This window comes from Cheilinus undulatus, linkage group 16 (assembly GCF_018320785.1).
Source record: "Cheilinus undulatus linkage group 16, ASM1832078v1, whole genome shotgun sequence".
Classification (NCBI taxonomy): domain Eukaryota; kingdom Metazoa; phylum Chordata; class Actinopteri; order Labriformes; family Labridae; genus Cheilinus; species Cheilinus undulatus.
Window position 1 is genome coordinate 21316261 of NC_054880.1, and position 21764 is coordinate 21338024.

At 40.1% G+C, this 21764-nt stretch overlaps 1 protein-coding gene across 2 annotated transcripts in view; it reads left to right on the top strand.

Moving 5' to 3' along the window:
- atxn1a (ataxin 1a) overlaps positions 1 to 21764 on the top strand; it is a 170720-nt gene that overhangs the window by 95065 nt on the left and 53891 nt on the right. For both annotated transcript variants that reach the window (XM_041807971.1, XM_041807969.1), the window contains exon 3: positions 18622 to 18737. The gene's annotated coding sequence lies outside the window, so the exon portion shown is untranslated. The remainder of the gene's footprint in view (positions 1 to 18621; positions 18738 to 21764) is intronic.

The following is a 21764-nucleotide window of genomic DNA, read 5'->3' on the forward strand; positions in this document are numbered from 1 at the left end:
CACTGTGGATGCAATGCATCTGGCATCAAAACGTTCTCCAGCTTTTCTGCGGACATAAACACGATGATGCTGACCGAAGAGTTCAAACTTGGACTCGTCCGTCCAGAGTACCTTCTTCCAGTCATCAACAGTCCAGTGTTTGTGCTCCCTGGCAAATCTGAGGATGTTTGCAGGCCTCAATAATGGCTTCTTAGCAGCTATTCTTCCCTTTAAGCCTTGTTCCATCAGTCGTCTGCTTATAGTCATTCTGGAGACTTTCTCAGACTCTGATCTAGAAGCATTCATCTCTGCCTGAAGATCATTGTGGTCTTCCTTCTGTCTCTAGTACTTCAAATCTTGAGGTGTCTGACATCTGCTTCAGTTAACTTTGGTTTCCTGCCTCTTCCTTGGCGCATTTTGTAAGTACCAGTTTCGGCAATTGACTCCAAAGCATACTTGACCACACTGTGAGAGCACTTTATGTCTTTCCCTATTTGTTTCAGAGACCATCCAGCATCATGAAGTGCTTTAATGCGGACTCTTTCATTTTCAGTGAGCTCTTGACATTTTACCATTTTGAACAGGAATGAGGAATTTCAAACTGAATTCACCTTTTTATACCCAAATTTGAGCCGGCTCACTGGGCTTCTCTGAGGAGTCAGAAATTAATCACGCATAACATTTAACCACTAAAACTCATTTTTCTGTTCAGGAATGCAAGTAAATAACTATGATTTGACATATTAATCAAGAAATAATAATGTGCTTTACTATTTTTTCAGTTTTTTTGTAAATCAGTAAATTTGAAAATTCATGGATAGCAATAATAATGATAATTATATTTTAGCATTAAAAATATCATTTGGGTTAAAGAGTTTCTACATATTGGTGTATTAACCATTGCAGAAACATAAAAAATGATTTTGGTAATTACCAATGCTGTTAATTTAGGGCAGCTGTGGCATAAACCTTACTTTGGGTGGTGGTCTAATAAATTTGTTAAGCACTGTATATGGCTAAATTTATCAGCTGATAAATGCTGTGTTCACCTAAAAATCATTGGTGTTAAATATTGGCAGATATGTTACATCTGCCGATATTGATATCAGGCAGATAATATCGTGCATCCCTACAAATAAACAATCATTTCCGGGTTTTTGGGTTTTTTCAGATTTTGGCCCTAGCTGCCACTGCCCCTGGAATATTCTTGTTACTGCTGTTTGCTGCTAAAACTCATCAGGGAGTTAGAAAACAAGATAATATCATTTTTATTGGCAATATTTTTACTATGTACGGTGTTGTCTCAGTTTTGTCACAAAAAACATCAATACATTCTGAGATGTTTGTTTACAGCAATAACATGGTAGCACCGTCTTATGCTGAAACGATGAAGTGCAGTACAGTCAAGCACAAGCTCCATGTGGGCCATATATTTTATTTTATTTCTAGAATTTGCTGCTGGCAAATCAAAATTGGACTGCAGGCCGCATTTAACCCCCAGGCCATAATTTGGACATCCCTGTATTACACCAATGTGTAATGGATTACTTTTTTGAGTGAATACCTTAACACTGAGTACTATTAAAAATAAAGTGATATGAATATCTTGCTACCTTGGCACATCAGTTATGCTCTAAAGCAGTTAGAAACTCTCAAACCTCTGCACAGACATGAAGGAAGATTAAAGAATTTGTTTGATTCATACTGAAGACGTTCTTCTTTCTGCCTGCTGGGTGTCTCTTTCTGCTTAGCCCTCTGTCACAGCCTCTTTCCTCACCACTGTATACTTCACTGGTCGACAAATATGTTTTATTAAGTCTCTTTAGCGTCTCTCAAAGATTCACATTCCTGCAGCTGCAACAGTTCTCCCAACCATCTCTTTAATCTAGTTTGTCTCAGTTTTTCCTCTTTCCTTTTCTTACTCAGCCTCTTTCTTACTCATCTGTCTGCCTGAGTTTTTTAGTGTAGCATCACTTTAGTTCAGAGGAGGGTAACACAGAGCTTGTCTCCCAACAGGGCGTGTGAGTGTGTGTCCTACCAGTGTGTGTAGCGTTGTCTCAGGAGTGCTGCATGAGTCTTTGAACATCTGAGAGTGAACGACAGACACACACACACTCACTTCTTTTTCTTTCATTACGCTCCGCCTTGACTTGTTTTTTTCTTTGTGTTTGGTCTCTTTCTTTTATTCATTCTTTCTGTTTTTACCCCACCCTCATCTGACACTTTCTCACTGCTGTGTCTTTCTTAGGTTCAAATATATCCTGTTTTCATTCTGCAGGGAAGCAGTGTGTTTGAGTCTGGATTTATGTTTGATTTATGTTATTCTCGCTTCCTGTGCAGACTGTCACCATACCTGTTATTAAATACTCATTGATTTAATCTGACTGGCTAACAGAGCGTAATCCTCATTTACACTTGTGATCAGGGCAGAGAAAAACAGCTAGTCTCTTTAAAAGGACATTACTCTTTCATGGGAAGACATATTACTCCTGCATTAACCTGTAACCTTTCATTATGAGATGTCCATTCTCACCATGAGGCGGCTGTGCCGCCTCATTTATAAAATGGACCACAATCAGCGAGAGATTTAACACCATTAACTGCAAGATTTTTCATCATGTAAAATATGATCTCAGTGGGTAAAAAAGCACCTAACTGTGGCGGTAAATGTTTAATTCATTGAGCTTTGCACTGGACACTTGAGACATAACAACTGTTTCATTTTCTCAGCAGTGTTTCAAAATACTTTAAAGAATAACTATCAAATCAACGTTTTCATTTTTAAAGCTTTAAAGACAAAGATAAGACAGAAAACAGCCCCTATGTTGTTATCTGTCTGGAAGGCAGATACAATGAGTGTATTCACAGATTCATGGAAATAGCCTTATTTAAGATGTATTTTAAAAGGCTTTATTTTTGATTAATATTTCAAGAGTCCCCACCCTGTCTGAGGCTATAGTTCTCTGCTGGAAGAGTGGATTTCTCCTACCAGGTGGGGAGTTAGTCTTTGGTAGTTCAAATATCTTGGGGTCTTGTTCATTAAAATGGACCGTGAGATTGACAGGTGGAGTGGTGCAGCATCAGTAGTGTTGCAGGTGCAGAGGGAGCTGAGCCGGAAGGTAAAGCTCTTTATTTACTAGTTGATCTATGATCCAACCCTCACCCATGGCCATGAGCTTTGAGTGGTGACTAAAAGAGTGACATCATGGATACAAGCGGTCGAAATGAAATTGAACGGGGGGAGGGCTGGGCATCCAGAGGGATCTCGAAGTAGATCTGCTGCTCCTTGTCAGAAGGAGCCAGTTGAGGTGCTTCAAGCTTCTGATCGGGCTGCCTCTTGGTGGTCTCTCTTTGGAGGTCTTCCAGGTGCCTCTAACTTAAAGGAGACCCCAGAGTAGACCCACAATTCACTGGAGGGATTACATATCCCATCTGGCCAGTACACTCCTCTGAATCCCTCAGGAGGAACTGGAAAACGTTGCTCGAGAGAGGGATACCTGGGTTTAATTACTTTGCATACTGCCACTGGGACCTGACTTTGATTAAATGGAAGAAGATGGATGGATGGATGGATAGACGGATGAGCAGATGCATGGATAGATGGGCAGATGGATTCCAGGGGCATTGGTGGAGATGAGTCTCTTCCTCAAATTAAGGACTTTAGTTATCTCAGGGTCACGAGTGAGGGTAAAATGGATTGTGAGATTGATAAATGGATTGGTGCAGCATCAGCAGTAATGTGGGCATTGTACCAGACTGTTGTGGTGAAGAAGGGGATGTTCTTATAAAGGCAAAGCTTTTGATTTACCAAGGGTCTACAGTCCTCACCTATGTCAATGAGCTGTGTGTAATGACAGACAAAATAAGATTGCAGGTACAAAGTGCTCAAATGAGTTTTTCAAAGGGTGGCAGGGCACAGCCATAGAGATTGTGTGGAGTATGGACATCCAGACGGAGCTTTTAGTAGCACCATTGCTCCATCTCGTAGAGAGGAGCCAAATGAGGTGGTCTGTGCATTTGAGCAGGATAGCCTCCCTTTTTAGAGGTCATTTAAGCACATCTCAACGGGAAGTAATACATATCCTTTCTGGACTTGGTAGGTCTCCACCAGGAGGAGCTAGAAAGTGTTGCTACAGAGAGGGGTGTCTGGGTAAACTTGCTCATCCTGCCTTAAGAAAGGATGGATGAAAAAAGTTTGCCTTTAAAATATTACTAGTATTTTTTATCTGAAGGGAACTAGTTAGTTTTTTTAATAGTTTTTGTCAGTAACTATGCTTACTATACAAAGTATTTCTTGATTATAAAAAAGATAAAAGATTCAAAAATTTAAAAAAGCTTGATAGGATTGTATTCTAAGCACAGTGTCATAAAGCATATTGTATTGTGAGTGAGTGTAATGTTACATTCCTATTCACCAGACCATTTACAAGAAGAAAAAGCATAGGAGGATTTTTTTTCAGCTACATCAAAATGGGATCTTTCAGAGACACAGTTATGTTTTAATTTCTAGCTGTACTGGCTTTTGTTAAGTCATATATTTGGTGGAGACCAGAGTCTGCCTGCAGGTCTGATACTGCATGTTCCATGAGCTCAGGTGTAGTCAGAGTAGGCTAAACTACGGTTGTTTTTGTGACGTGGTGATAGTATTGTGTCTCCTCGGCTTATTCTCAATGAGTGGTCATCGGAGAAGCTTGTGTGGGATCAGTAAACTGATCTGGTCCATGTGAGAGGTTCAGCAGACTTTGCAAGTCAGTCAAAGTGTCATGCCAGCTGCACAACATTAAAAGAAAAATAAACTTCAAACTTTCTTCTGAGTTTTGGTTTCACCAACAACATTCTCATTCTCAGAATGTCCCGGAGATAATCTGCAGAAAGACTGAGGAGGGTATTGCAAATAGAGAACAGAGCTGTGATTCAGTTACAGCTTGTTCCAAAAAGATCCAGACTCCCACCACTGATGATGAGATGTTTAAATATTGAACAACACAACCCAGAGCATGACCCCCTCCTACGGATGGATCATCAGCACAAAATGCCAGAAAATGAGGACCAAAAATAAGCAGTTTCATAAACCTGCAATTAATTAAAAACAGAAATGTGCAGTCTTCCAGAAGACGGCAAACAGAGGAAATGTATACTTCTGTCAATTGATCAGACTTTATTTGTATACTGCTGGTTCACAAGCGTATTATTTTAAGACGCTCTACTATATGGCCAGATCAAGACATCTTTGTTTAATAATACACAAAGACCCAGCATTAATCCACCATGACCTGAACACTTTTTAGCATTTGGCATAGCTACAGTGGCAAGCAAACCAAGTCTATGCACTGACTTTCTCTGGACTAAAACTGTAAAGAGCTCAAATGACTCAAATGTGACTGAAACTAACATTTTAACCTTAAGACAAAGACTAAGACTAGAATTAAAAATATCTGCCAAAATTAACACTGGTAGACATCCTTGTTGATCTTCTGTTGGTGCCACACAGCTGAATCCAAATAAAGACTTTGCTGTGTTTCCAACAGGGGCTCATGGCAAGCGTGCTACCCACCCAGACACTACTTGAGCCAGTGCCTATTTACCACTTTCAACCCTTACTTCACCTAAGATATGGACTTTGTTATTTTGTCAACAGATTATTTTCCCATGCCCCCTATGCAAGGACATCCAGAGCATGACCTGGGTTGTGTCAGTGCTACTTCTAGCCCAATGGTGCCCTCAGAAGGGCTTACTACCTTACTTCAGTGTCAGCTTTTGCCCAAACATGCCCTAAATGGTCTGCACAGCACTGTATTTTAAAACCATTAACAGTGGGTCTCAAATTATGTCATAACCTTACTTTTTCAACACTGGCTGACATCCATTCATGCAAATGAAGTTTGACTGTAGAGAGAGAGAAATGGAGAAGACTATCAGCCTTCCAAAATTACAACAATGAATGAAACGTATTTAATATTTCACACAACGCACATATTGTGTGATCACACTCTGTGGATAATCACTTCTCTTATGCCAAATTTGTAAGACAAATAAACTTTGTTTCCGAATTAGAAGCAGTGATTGAACGGCAGTGTCGGCTACTTATTAGTCAGGATGAGAAGCAGACTGTCTGGTGTGTGTGTGTGTGAGAGAGAGTGTTATAGAGTGTGTGTGCAGCAGTCAGCCTATAACTGATTATCATTTGAGTGGTATAAAATGGAGATAATGTTCAGCAGTACTATTAAATGTATGTGCTTGTACCTCAGTATCTCAGTGTGTGTGAGACAGGTTGAACCATCGACCCTGTGAGCACACACACACAAAGTGGCAAGGTCCAATTGTCTGGTTGCTTGGCAATGAGCTCACAGCAGTCGACCATAACAACCCCACTCTCCATCAATCAACGATAGAGTGCTCTGCTCTAGTAATGATGTCATCACGCACACACATGAGCACACACTCACTCATCCTCTTTGTTCTGACCTTGAGTTGCTCATAGATGTGTGTGTGTTTATCTAAGTGTGTGTCACTCAGGACTGAGTGCTGATTGTCACTGCCTTGCACAATATTGCAGGAGTGGTTGCAATCTGCTTCTGATATTGGTTACATAAATCTCACTCATGCACAAACACACTACTTGGCATTGAGTAGATGCCCCTCAAAGATCCCCTTGCAAGTTTTTTAAGCACAATTTCCTCTGAACTAGTGGTGTTAAAAGTAATCTTGTGACAATGCATTGTGATGTGGACGTACTACAAGTTTTTAAATGATAACCTGTTGTCCTTTCAAGCAGGGCTGATTTCAGTGCATTTGAACTGCAGTCCATTCAAAAAATGATGCAGCTTTTCCTGACTTTATGGTAGCAGCAGTCACACATGATGCTACTTAACCAATCAGTTCCTTTGTAAAGAATAGGCTGGCGTGAGAACATGGAAATGCTTAGAAGTCTGCAGAGTGCAGCCTGCTGACATGATACGAGGCGAGTCAGAGGGAATCAGAAAAGAATGAAGGAGGATGGATAGACTCTTTTACGTTCATGGTCGTTGTCCCAGTTTAACTTCAGTGTGTCTTGTATGTTTTAGTACTGTGGTAATTGCTAAATGCAGTAATGTTAAACATTACTACTGGAAAAAAACACACACCTGTGGAGCAGAAGTACCAGGCAACGACAGAAAATAAATCAACTAAGAGCCCAATATGATCATTTTGTCTGTCACATTTTCGGCTCAGATTTAAAACCGGGAGATTTGGATATCATTTCTCTAAATCAGAGATGTTTTCATAAGAAATTTTAAACCGCGCAGCAGCGAAATTCCTCCCCTCCCCTTCCCTCCCTGGCTTGCTTTAACACTAGCAACATTGATCCATACCCGGGCCCACTTGAGTTTCTACTCAGTCTGATGCTGCAGGTGGAATCTGGTTTACAAATCTGGTTTACAAACCTGCCAAGAAGGAGAAAGAAGAAGCAGCTACCATGGCAGCCACTCGGGGTCATGACCTGAGAGAAGATTCTTTATGTTTTAACCTGGAAAACAAACCATCCTGCCAACATGGATGTTTTAAAAATCACTTTTTGAGATGGAAACAATGTCGCTATTTGTATCTACACATCCATGTGCACATCAGTGGATTAAAGGAACTTGCCCTTTACAGTTACAACAGTTTTTGAGGTGACAGGAGATGTATGTAGCTTTTGCAACTAATCTCGCTGACTCCAACTTTTGTTCATCTGTGAGGTGAGTCATAAAAGACTGTTGGTTGATTCTGATGATTTCCACCTTTTCTGTAGGAAAAATGTGAACAAACTGTTGTGCCAGGGAAAGAAGTTGAGTTTCTATGATGATGTCATATAGCTGATGCACCTCTCTGTCCTGTATTCATGTGCAATTGCATTCAGATCTCATCTGAACAATGCCAGAGTCAACTTGAATCACGCTGAGACCACCTTCCCAAGTTGGCACAAGCCCAGGCCTGGGTGCAGGATATTTGTATTCACACTGACCAAAACAAACCAGACTTGGGCTCAAGTATACTCAGATCTGGGACCAGGCCCCTATGTGAAAGCCACCTAAGAAATATTTGGCTTTTGTGAAAAAGAAAGTATGCTCATTATCAGCCACACTATGCCAACACATTGAATGAGACCTCAGTTTGTAACAAAAGAAGAAAATCTAATAATTAACCTCTTAAAATGAGAGAAATCCTTAAGAATTTGTTGAATCTGACCATGAAACTGAACCTCCTTCTGTCACGCACATGAGATGTGAAGTGTGAATTGACACCTCCCTATATGTACACACATTTACACACACAAACACTCTTGTGAAGTACATTATTTCAGGATGACACACACTCATGCTCACAGTGAGCGGGTGCAGCTGTGTCTGTGCCAGGCTGGAGGGCAGGGGGCCAGCACAGTGAGGTGAAGAGAGAGGCAAGAACACTAACTGGCAAATCAGTGGCCAATTAAAAACGCTCAGCTCCGAGTGTGTGTGTGTGTGAGAGAGAGACGGCGTGTGTGTGTCCTTGTTTGACTGCCAAGGAGAGGGTTGGCACTGAAAGCACGCTTCCTATTCTCTCAGCATGCCCTCCTAACGCACAAGCTTACAAACACACACAGCCTTGGATTTGTCGTACCCTATTGTCTTCTTCTGGGACAAATGAATGCATGTCCATCTCTGTGTGCTTCTGTTTGTCTGTGTTTGTGTCCTCCAGCCACTAGCGAAGTTGTGTAACTTTATAAAGTAAAGCTCAGACAGGACACTCTACCCCGCCGTCTTTATAATACGACACTGGAGACACTGTGATGAATAGAGAATGAGGGTGTGTTCGTGGGTTGTTGACAGAGTCTGTGAGTGTGTGAAAGAAGAAAGTGAAAGAAACCTTACAGCAACAGCTGCCTCCTGAGTTAATAAGTCAACTAATCAGAGAAGAGTGTCTACTATGGGATGCACCAGGTATGCACAAGCCTAGTTTGAAGTAGCACTGAACGATTTTGGAAAGCAATCTTTTTCCTATTTTTCAGTATTATGATTTAATATATGAATATTTTTTTCAAGTTTCTTGTTGCAAGTATTTTTCAACAGACACAGGTGATAAATCATTCTATGATGTAGTCAGTGCAACATGGTATAGATCAAACCAAAACATTTCTTTGAGGAAGAAAGTTCAACTATATTGACATGCTGCTGTAGTTAAAGAACAGATTAGGAAACAGAAATGTGATCTCTTGTATTTGGCTTGTCGAGCTGCATTCTGCACTCAGCAATTACTACCGCTGCAATAACTTAATATTGAACATGAATAATATGGGCCTCAGCTTCTTTTCTGATATGGAACAGCCCTTTATTCAGCACGTTGATGAGATTTTATTGAGCCAACAAGACATATATTTTTTCCTTCTCATTGAATCCAATGTATATCCATTAAAGTGTTGTACTTTCTTCTGATATGAGCAGGGTCAGTCTGTTTTATGCTGCACTTCTTTATCTCTTTAATACACTGCATGACTCTCTTTCTCATCTCAGTAATTCAGGGACAGTTGGTATAAATGTGTCAGTAGGGCTAATTACTCCTTTTCTTATATGATAAAGATGAGATAATTAGTCCTCAGATAACTCATTGAAGATTGCTGTAAATTTTGGCAGAACCTCAAGTGAATGATAGGGTCCATGTGATAAGTTCAGCAGACTTTGTTTAAGTGTCTACCCACTCACACATCATTGAAAGAAAAGTGAATCCCTGACTGAAAACTTTATGACTTCTGGTTTCTCCTCAAGCATTCTCATGCTTCCAGAGATAATCTGCAGAAAGACTGAGGAGGGTATTGCAAATAGAGAACAGAGCTGTGATTCGGTTACAGCTTGTTCCAAAATGATCCAGACTCCCACCACTGATGATGAGATGTTTAAATATTGAACAACACAACCCAGAGCATGACCCTCTCCTACGGATGGATCAACAGCACAAAATGCCAGAAAATGAGGACCAAAAATAAGCAGTTTCATAAATCTGTGGTTGATTGAAAACAGAAACACAGAGTCATCCAGAAGAGACAGAACTGAGGAAATGTATACGTCTACTTAACATAATTGATCTTAGTGTTTGTCTTTTTCAAAAAAAAAGAAAAAAGAACAGGAGTCCAAGAGAGACGCTATACACAGCAATGTGTGCCATGATTGTTGGAAGTACACACATTTCAGAGATGGCCTGTATAAATGGACTAGCTGGGCTAAGCTCTCTCTGTCTTATGCAATAATAATGAGAACATTTTCTTCAAATAACTTACAACCAGTTCATTTAAACTTTTGTGGACCTCAGGTTAACATCTGAACTTGTTCAGATTTGGTCCTCTGAACCAAATTAACTTAGCTCAGCCGCTTTAACAGCCTCCACTCCTCTTGGGAGGTTTTCCACAAGATTTTAGAGTGTTTTTTTTTTTTTTTTGTTGGGGACTTTGTGCCGATTCATTCTGTATAGCATTTATGAGGTCAGGCACTGATTTTGAACAAGAAGGCGTGGCTTGTAATCTTTATTACAGTTCATCCCAAAGGTGCTCAGTGGGGTTGAGGTCAAGGCTCTGTGTGGGCCAGTCAAGTTTTTCTACATGAAACTCATCAAACCATGTCTTTATAGTCCTTGCTTTGTGCACTGGACCACAGTCATGTCGGAATAGAAAAAGACCTTCACAGAACTGCTGCCACACAGTTGGGAGCATAGCATTTCCAAAATGTCCTGGTATGCTGAAGCATTAACATTGCCCTTCACTGGAGCCCTGAAAATAGCCCCATACTGTTATCCCTCCTCCACCAAACTTCACAGTTAGCATATTGCAGTCAGGCAGGTTGTATCACACTCATCTCTTTACCGGCCACCATTGTTTACAGGTCTGCAGTATGACTAAATTACGGAGGTTTTGCAAGTTGGAACAGTCTTATGGCAGATGTGGAATTTTGCAAGGTTATCCCAGAGGAATAGAGGATTGTCTTCAAGAGGATTGTCTTCAAGAAGTTACCACGCAGCATTTAAAAAGAGAAAGAAATGAAAAATGTCTTTTGATAAGTTCTCATAAAAGGAGTGGACTAGAATCATGTCTTCTATCAGTAATAGTACAGGAAGCACCAGTGAGCTATGTTAGCTTGTTGGTAGCACCTTTTTTGTTACCCTGGGGTTTAATTGTAAATTTTCCTAATTATCACATTGATAAGCTGCAGCCTGGAGGCTTGTGAAGCAGTGGATGGCTATAAAAGGTGTTTGAATGGACACAGTCAGGAAGAGGAGCAAGAGGGAGAGAGAGTTATGTAGACCTGTTGACCTTTCTTTTATGTTTGTCTCTCCTGAATGATTTGCTTCCTGGCTTTGTGATCTTTCTTGTCTCTTTCCAACAGTAAATTAAACAAATGGATGCCAAAAAAAGTTCAGGTCAGTCACTGGAATTTTTGCGATAAACGTTGCACATCTGCGATGGCCACACTTCCAGTAACACAATGAGACGAGACAGTTTGGAATGGCAGATAAATGACGAGGATGAGAAAAGGACTCTGGTCTTTCCAGACATGTGTGCAATCACAATAACATTCCTCCCTGCTTTGAGCACCTTGAACCTTCACAGGACTGATTACTTACTTTTGGTATGGCAAATATGTTTGAGTCTTGGAAAAAAAGTTGGGCTGTGGTTTAGGAAGGCATTTCCCTCTGACATTACAGTAATGGTCAGCCATCCCTTGGTCTGCAGACACACATGCACGTACACACAAAAAGACATGTTGCAGGTTTTTTTTTTTACTCAACCAACCAAACAGCTGTGAGACACGACGTCAGCCTCCAAAGTATTCTTTCTATGTGTGTGTGCCCCCGTAGTGTCATATTTATGATTAATGATGAGCAAGTGATGAGCTGTGTACTACAGAATGAGCAACTGGTCTCAAAATGCAAAATATGTTCCCACATATCTCTCAGTAAATTAAAGGCAAAAATATTTGTGAATACACAAACATCAAGCATTTCAGTCTTAAAGTCATCAATTTGCTTTTTGCACCATGCTCTTTTAATCTGCACTCAGCTCTACTGCAACATTTAACCTAACATTCATCCAGTAAGCCTGGCGTTCACGTCTGTATTTAATGCAGCCTTCAGAGGCATCACTGGGCAACTCATCTGCTGATGTTAGCCTGTGAACCTAGCACTTGTGGTTCAGTAGTCTGTAGCCAATTTAAAAAAGACCAAAAAGACTAGTACGGTTGGCAAAGAATTTGGCAACAGCCATAGTGATTGTGGGTGGACAATGTTTTTTTTTACACTTGGCAAAGAGAGAATGGGAAGAATGCAAGCACACTTAAAGAGATTAGAGTGATGGAGAATGAAAAGACAGAAGTATTCATACTGTAACCACGCTGGCATGTTGTCCAGAACAGAGAAGACTCCCACACAGAGAAAACACTTGTCAGACATGCTGAAAATGATTGTCATTCAGGCTACACATAGATAGCCAAATAACTGTTTTATCAATTATAGGACATGCAAACAAAATAATGCTTTATTTAGTCACCCTTGTAAACATGGGCTACTTGTGCCCGACTGAACCAAGTCATGTCCTCAATATTGGACCCCACAAGTCAGCTGTGCAGACCCATGGGCAGTACAAAACCAGCACTTTGCCAGAGCTGTCAAATAGGAGCACTACCATTGCCGCCAGAGGCCTGAACAGTGATCTCCAGTGTTCCAGAGCCCCCACCTTTATGCTAGCTCTCACTCCCCACCATGCCAACACATAGACGTTCTTTACCTTACAAACTCTACCATCTGGTCAGCATTACCACCTTCAGCAGACCCAGACTCCGTACATGCAAGCCCCATGTAGTGACAACTCTAAAACTACTACTCTGACACATGACTCATAGCTGCCACCACAAAAAGACAACTATTCCTGGAATATGAGAAAGAACAGCAAAGAGATCACGCAAGAAAGACTGAGAACAGTGTGATGGGAGAGAGCTGAGCAGGAGGACAGGGGAGGCAGAGACATGGTGAGGTGGCCTGGTCTGGGCTAGCACATACCCAGCCTGACTAAGCTGATGTTCTTCCTTCTCCCTCATTTTCCTATATGGAGAAGTCAAGAAAAAATAGAAGTCCCATACTCAGCTGTACTTGAAAAGACACCTAACCTCACATAAGTTATGATACAATAGAATAGGATGCAATGTAATTCAGACTGATGCAGTCCAATGTGATATGAAACTATACAATAGATATAGTTAGTGTATCTTAGTGTTAGAATAGTGTATCTCAAAAAATAAGAATACCATGTAAAGAATATTTTTTCCCCCATAATTTAAATCAAAAAGTTGAATTTCCAAATATATTCTGGATTCATCTCATACCAGGTGAAATATTTAATTTTTTCTTGTTTTAATATTGATTGTTAAGGCCTACAGCTTAAGAAGATCAAAATGCCACTGTCTCAAAATAATGGAATGTTGTGGAAAAGTCCATTTTGCAATGGTTTCCTGAGCCTTTATTTTCTCACTGTAGTTCAGTACACACAACTGTAATCATGGGGAAGACTGAGTGCTGACTTTACAAATGTCTAGGGGACAATCATTGGCACCCTCCACAAGTAGAGTAAGCCACTGAGAGTCAATGCTGAATGGGCAGGCTGTTCACAGAGTGTTGTATCAAAGTGTATTCATGGAAAGTTGAGTGGAAGGGAAAAGTGTAATAAGAAAAGGTGCAAAGGGATAAAGTAACTTGAAAGTTTCTCTGTGGTCCAAAGTCCTGTTTCACATGAAAGTAAATTTAGCATTTCATTCAAGGCCCAGAGTCTGGGGGAAAATTGGAAATCCAAGGTACTCGAAGTCCAGTGTGAAGTTTTCGCAGTTACTGGTGATTTGTTACATGTCATCTGTGGATGATGGTCCCCTTTATGAAGTCCAGAGTCAACACTCTCAACCGTCTCTTAGGTGATTTAAAAGCACTTCATTCTCCATCTGCTGAGAAACTTTATGGAGATACTGATTTCCCATTCCAGCAGGATGTGAAGCCTGCTCACCTTGCTAAAACTGCAGAAACGGGTTTTCTGACCACTGTTTTACTGTGCTTGATTGGACAGCCAACTGGCCTGACCTGAATCTCTGGGGAAATGTCAAGGTAAAGATGAAAGACACCAGACTAACAATAAAGACAAGCTGAAAGCTGCTATCAGTTGCATATAAATAATTTATTTTGCTCCAATGTTTTTATGCTATTGATGTTTTTAATTCCTTGTTTTTGGCTCAATTAAGCACTTTAAGTTGCTGTAAACATGAATAAATTTGCCTTGCCTTATAGTACAGATCTATACGGGTCTATAAAATCTGTTCATGTTTCACCATTATACATACAACTAGTTTACTTCTTGCTAACTCATTAGTGATGTCAACGGGAAGAAAGTCCATAATGACAAGCTGAAAGGAGTACATCGCCATCTACTGTAGTAGAGGCGGACACGTCTCTAACAACAAATCAGTTCTCCTGATGTGCTTGTAAACTGGGACAAGGACAGTAGACCAGTTAATATGCTTATGAATCTGGAGCTCGACTTTACTATACATGTAAGTGTACTGACTGTGACATATAATGACACACTCACACACACACACACACACAGAGTTCATTACAGGTGCTGCCTGCTCCAATCTGCTTTGCATTTCAATCAGCTGTTCTCTTAATGTGGTTTACGCTAAATTATTCCGGACTAATTTAGCCTGCCTGTGCCTGATGACTGGATTGGACATGATGGACTGAAACAAAGTGTCTTGAGCTGTGTGTGTGTGTTTGACAGAGACAGAGAGATGGAGTGCACATTGAAGTTGCATGTGTTGAATAGAAGAAGACTTTTATCATCACTGAGGGTTTCAGGTCACAGTTTTTCCTCTTAATGCTCTGCCAAAGGATTGGCAGCATTTGTTATTTTTGAAACACTATTTTCATAATAGCTTTCAATGTTTTCATTATATTTTGAAAACTGTGAAGTATAAAAGTAAAGGGGGAAGCTGGATTACTGTCTTCAGGTTACGTAAGACCTTGCCCATTCTGGTCCCTCTCTCATGGCACCACCTTGTGTTCCTTTCTTTCAATTAATCCCTCATAATATCTTTAAAGACTAGCAGGTGTCATAATATTTTCCCTGAAAGTTGGTATTGAGATGAAACCTTCACTCTCTGCCCTCCCTCCCTCTTTCCCCCTCCCTTTTCCACTGACATTTTTCAGCTTTCCAAACTCCCCGCCGTGCCTGGCTGGCTGTGCCAGTGTTATCCTCCCAGTGAGTTTCTATCGGCCTCTTCTCTGCCACCATCTGTTTCTCTCTGTGTCTCTCTTTTCTCTCTGTTTCTCTCTCTCTGTCTGCGCTTTACCTCAGCGTCTCTTTTTATTCTCTCCATCTGTCTTCCTTCCTGTCTCCTCCGGATCTCTCTTACTTTTTCTTTTGTCTTCAAACTTTTTCCCCTTTTGCCATCTCGTCTTCTCCTACCTCCGTCTCTTGCCTTTTTAAAAACCAAACGGTGCATTTGTTTGCAAGTTGGTCTGCTTATCCACAGCCTTAGTACAAATGTACATTTTCTTTCTCTTTTCTGCCTTACATACACATTATGAACATTTAAGAGCACATGCTGCCTTTACATACAGCCAGTTTAATGCTAACATGCTAAATGTACTAAAGCTCACTTGCCAGCCATTTCCCCATGCCTGTCATGCTAGACATTCCTCTGTTTGTCCAGATTTTATTTCACTGCAGCTTTTAATCAATAAAACTATAAAACACACTAATACTACATACACTTATTTCTTTCTCGTCCCTCTGAAGCTGCAGTGTAGTGACACAGTCACACACCACCTACCCACCTCTTTCCTTGTCTTCAGACATGCAAGAAGTGGGTCAGTGGGATGTTCGACGTCCCACACACACTCTATAAACACTAACACTCATCCTCACATACTGCAGCTGACTAACAGCAGGCAGCATGTCTCCCGTATCTTGTCTCATCCCCATCATTCCTCCACAACCTACCTAATTAGTCCCACAGTGTGTGTGCACGCGGTCGACAATCATTCTGTCTAACTCTTACGCTGGCCGCTGTGTGTGGGTGTCTGCTGAAGTCAAGCAGCTGCATTTCTGATGTTTTTAAAGATGCACTAGAGTTTGTTTTTTTCTTTCCTGGTGAATATGACAGGTACCATTTAATAGGATGACCTGTACTCACATTGCAGTTTTTGAAAACAGTGGAACGATTCGCAGGAAATAGCAGAATGAAAAGATGCACAGGAAAATGTCAAATAACAAGCCACTTTAATGGGCATAAAAGATAAAATCAGACCTCTTAAAGGAGAGTAAAAGTTAATCAAATGTGTTGTAATTGTTAATCAGCATCTCAATCAGTGTTTCAGTCATGCCCATGTGTTCTAAAGCTGTGACGCTTGGAATTTCACTCTTGACATGTAAGTGGTAGGGGTGTGATAAAAATCAATCCAAATGTGGAAAATGTGTTTGACAAAACATGGAGTGCAATACAATTTTTTGAACCAGCAGGGCTTCTCTTTTTGCCTTGGTATGTAGTGAATGTTCATGTGATTTCAGTCTCAAGTCTCTGTAAAACAGGAAAACTGAAAAAAAAAAAAAAAAAAAAAAAATCTTTTAAAAACTGAATGGGGGATTAGAGTTGTAAAAATTAAAGACTGTAATGCAACGGTCATAGTCTGAGAAATAATGATTATAACATTTATATTGCATTAAAGATACAATACATAGACTTTTTGCTCTCAAATTGATTTATTAATTATTGGAAGGACTACTCCTATGTTATATATATTTTCATCAGGGTCTTACAATACCTCAGTTATTCCTGAAAGATTTCAAAGTCAAAGATTTTTTTTCATTTCAGTCAGGACCACTTTGTCAAAAAACACACAATTTGCAATCATAGATATTTTTTCTTTATTGACAGTTATTAATTTGCAAATTTTTGTGTTATTTACATTTGTCAGTCTGGCTGTCTACCATAAGCCTACGTGGAAAGCATCAAGCAACAGCACACGTTCCTGCCTTTGCTGAGCCTACAAGGAAAGTGAGGCAAGGAGAGAAGTAACAAAAACCCAGAGTAGAGCAGGCATCAGTGACAATAGAATGACATTGACTAAGTCAGAAGCAGAATAAAGGAGGAGCTGGGGTGGAGGAAGGTTATAAAAAGCGGCTTGCAGAGGGAGCAGCAAAGTGTAGCCAGGCCTAAGTAGCTTCTACATGGCAGCATAAGCGAAATTAGCCAGTAGCCTGTTTAGACAGTTGATCTGGATTATATGGCAGTGCTAGGCCTGCTTGAACTGACACTAAAGGCTCAATTTTTATGGTTGTAATAGTATCTTGTTATGGTCGCTATCATGAGAGAACCACTGTTAGACATTAACTGTTTATTGTTGCTGTGGAAACACTGCTTTGTTAGTTGAAAGACGACCACACAGTAAAGTGGAAACTGCTACTGAATTCCGCTCTTCTGTTGCTGCATCTCATTAATGTTTTGTTCTTCTTACTTTGTATGGACCTCGATTATTCATTGCCATCGATTGCAAGTTCAGTTGGCCAAACCCATACACAAAAGAAAAGCGGCGCCCCCTCAGGACCCAAGAGAGAAGATAAACTGGCACACTGCTGTTTCTTTAAATGTTAATAAGCTGTCTGACTCTGCCCCTGACCACGCCCCTCTCTGGAAATGGATGTGGCTCTCCTAATCCTCATCTCAATTGACAGGGGAGAAAAGGATTAGCAGAGGAGGGTGGAACTTTCTTCCAAGTGGGGAGGACCAACCGAACCTGGGGGCAGTGCTTACTCCCCACATGACATCATGAGGGGAAAATCTGAGAACGGCTTGTTTTAGCACACATTTTCTGAAAGGTGGGGGGGGGGGTTCTGATTCTTGGAGAGATTGTGGACAGGCCAGGGGAACGTATTTAACTAGAAAAGCCTGACAAAGTGTTCTTTGCATAATATGTGACCTTTAGAAATCTGAAGCATTTATAGTTTTTTTTTATACACAAAGCACTCCTCTGCCATAGTAAAGCTTTTGTAGCATAGCCTAAGAATTTGTGGTTGCACCAAAAATAATACTGTGAACCCAATTTCATGATGCTTGTTGTCATGATACACAACCTATCATGATGGTTGACTGGATAGTTACATCCTTTGTAAGTGGCTTCTGACTTTCTGCAATTTTCAATAAATTGCCACCTTCCTTTGATGTCTACATTGTCTTAAATAATACGTTTACTTGTATATTACATGTCTCCCCTTGTCTCCCCTTTTGTAATCTTCATGTTAATAAAGTTAATTATCTCTTATGTACCATCATCAACCATGCCTGCACTGCTTTGTTGTCGGGGAAGAAAAAGGCAAATGTTGTGTATGTTGCCTGCTTCCAGCCGCAAATCTGTTTGATGCAGGATCTAAGAATCCCATAATGTTGTTTATGTCTGCAGATCAAAGTTACATATGTTGCTGTGGTAAATGAGCCTTTGAGGCATCCTTAGTTGTGCATCCAAAAACATTCATGTTGAAGCTTATGATGATGTTATGATGTTCACACGACTACCTTCTCTCACTGCCTAAGTTTAAACCTTGTGTTGTTTGCCATCCAACAGGGAGTGCTGAGTCTCTGATTCCCTGCACTGCATTCTGGGAAAGTCTGGAACCTTCTCCATGGGCTGTACCACCTGCTGACAAACCAGGGGGATCTGGAGGAGCTGTGTTGAATGAGGTGAGACTCTCCCCAGATCTGCTGCGAACATAAGGGAGTTTATTTACATGGGTGCAGTTGGTTTTGCTTCATGAGCCATCTCTTAGTTAATAAAAGATGATCTGTATCTTTTTTTTTTGTTTGTTTTGTGCATAAAGTTGGGTTCTGTGTGACAAGCTGGGATACAGCTCACCACATCCAACATTAAGCTGCTAGTCCCACTGTCATGTTAAATTTGATGTTAGTATTTCTGACATCAAGGACTTTCCAGTGTTGTGTTTTCTCCATAGCCACGGGCCTTGTTGTGCTGATGAACCTGTCACCCTGGTCACAGCACAGATGCATGTTTAATAAAGAGCATTGATTTCAATGAGAGTGAGATAGCAACTCAACCTGTAAACAAACCAAGGCTTTTCTGAGTCTCAGCACTTTGTAAATGTATGGTTTACCCTCATTATCAGCCAACATAAAGAGTTACTTAACAATATGGCAGGCCATTTTACTTTTATCTCTAAATGAATAACACAAAAAAAAACATAAAAAAGAAAGCCATGGAAGTTTTCAAACAGAAGCCAATTTCAGCTGGTGTTAGCCTACGCTAAAGGTTGAAGCCACTAATGCTTCTTTATTGTTGTACAACTGTACCATATGGAAAATAGCATTTTTTCATTTCTCGAATGACAAGACACTAAAAACCTGATAAATATTTTAAGTAAAAACAACTTATTTGATAACCTGTTTGCTAGTTTAGATAAAAGCCACCATTAGCATTAAAGTCCTTACTAAATAACATAACTGTTGAGGCATCAGCAGGTAACCTTAAGCATTGCACCACTTATGAATCAAAACTATAGTTATACTTTCAACAACTAATGTTAGAGTTATCACTTTTAGCCTACTTTGTAAACCAGCTGTTAAATGTTCAACAGCTAGCATTAGCATAAAGCAACTTACTAATACCAAAAGAGCGAAAATATTTCAGTGTAGTAGTATACATGATAAATACTGTGTTAAATCTTAGTAAATGCACTGTTAGCTAAGAAGTGGTTTAATACTAGGATTAGTCATAAGCTTAGAGTGGGTAACAGGTTATTAAACATGTTTAATGATAAAATATGACCCACTTTCCCTTCAAAATTGTAAGTGAATTGTCTCCGTTATTGGGATATGTCTCATTTACATTGCAGCAGTAATATTCTAACAAAGCAGATTACCTGCTTAGGTAAATGACACAACAAGCTGGAAAATAGCTGTGCAACATTTAACCCATTTATGTGTCCCAACCCGAGTGCTGTATCAGAAGGGATTTTTAGTTGTATGATTTGTTTACATGCCTTGGCTAACCTTGTTTCCTGCTTTCAGCATAATTAGAGTAGAGGAATTTTTAGAGTGAAGCTAATCTGCCTAGCGACAGTGTATTTGTTAACGCAAAGTCTCATCGATGGAGCTGCATATATTTTCACACATAACACCTTTAGGAACCTGTTTGTGACGAGTGTCTCTGTGAGAATGGAGGTCTTATTGGCAGTGCTGAGTGTGATAACACCTTATCATAAGGCCTGTGTAGAGGTACAGTTGTAGTTTATTGCTTTATTGGTATTTATTGTTTATTGTGTGTCTAAGCGTAATCATTGATGAACCTCAGCTATCATTGAAGTAGGTCTTTTCAGCACACACAGCTTCTTTGTGTGGTATTATTGATTCCTCTGGGGAATGTTCTCTTTTCACTGTGTCTCTTTTCGGGAGAAAGAAGTATGATCGCAGGGTCAACTGCAGAATAGCACCTTTGGAGCTGCTGGTGATCGTCTTACTCACAGACATTTCAGCAGAGTAAACGCTCAAGGTCAGGGATTTGAACTGTGGCCTTTTAGCTGTCTCTTTTTTCTTCACATGGTATCTTGTGTGAGTCAAGTTAAATCAATGCGAACAAACATTTAAGCAAAGTTTTTCAAGATCTCTTCCCAGATTGCTTTGTGTGTTTAGGGATGAGCATTATTTTCCACTTGCCTCTTCCCTTGAGGGCTACTCTGTGCGTCTGTTTACTGCCTTGGTGAGCATTAAATGTCGGACATGGGTGACTTTAATAACAAACATTAAAGGACCTCCATCAGGAGTTGGCAAGCAGAGAGGGAGATTAAAGTCTGAATTTACTAAAGTGTCAGGATGCTAATTGGCAGGTTCAGTCTCAAGATGGTAATGATCTGTCCAACTATGAGCCAATAATCTGCATCACAAACTAATTAAAAACATTTCATTACTGCCCAGCTTAGACATCAACAGAGCAGACATTAAAAAGTTATGCAGAGACTGAATAAAGAAAGTCACACTGCTAAAAATAGGATCACATTTGGCTTCTTAAGAAAACAGCAGTGTCATGGTTTTGAGGTTTTGTTGACATATAACTCAATAATAAAGCCTTTTGTTGAATGGAAGTTGTCGGGATACTGATTTATGAGCTTAGTCTTTGGAGAAAAGAATCACTTAAATATTTTTTATCAACGGCAGTTAAAGTCTTTGTGCAGTTTGTGTTTCCTGTTCCCTTAAGATTTGTTTTTCTGATATTTTCTGCCATTTGTATCAGCAAGTAGCTCTGAAGTGAGTTACTACTTTGACTAATAACTTTCAGTTTTAAAGAAGAACAATTAGCTAGCTAGCTAGCTGATAAGTCCTGCAACCTGGACTGTAATAGGCAAATTTTAAAATTGCGGTTGTGTTTACAAGTTTACAATAAATTCAATATTAAAAACATTCACTACACATAAAATAACTTGCCATTATAAGGTCAGATACAGCTGGTGAAAAACAAATGAAGTCAAATATTGGATTTGATAAGTGGTAAAATCTTGCACCAGCCCTACAGAGGGGGCTACAGGTAGATGCTGGGGTGAAGGCAGGTTATAAGCAAAGTGCACAATTGATTTAAGTTAGAGATGGCAAAAGCAGAGCAACAGGAGGGACAAAACATCTTGTAGCTCCAATTGACCACCAGAGTGGAAGGATGTTTTTCAGTAAATTCTGATCAAGATGCACATCAGGTGTAAAATCACC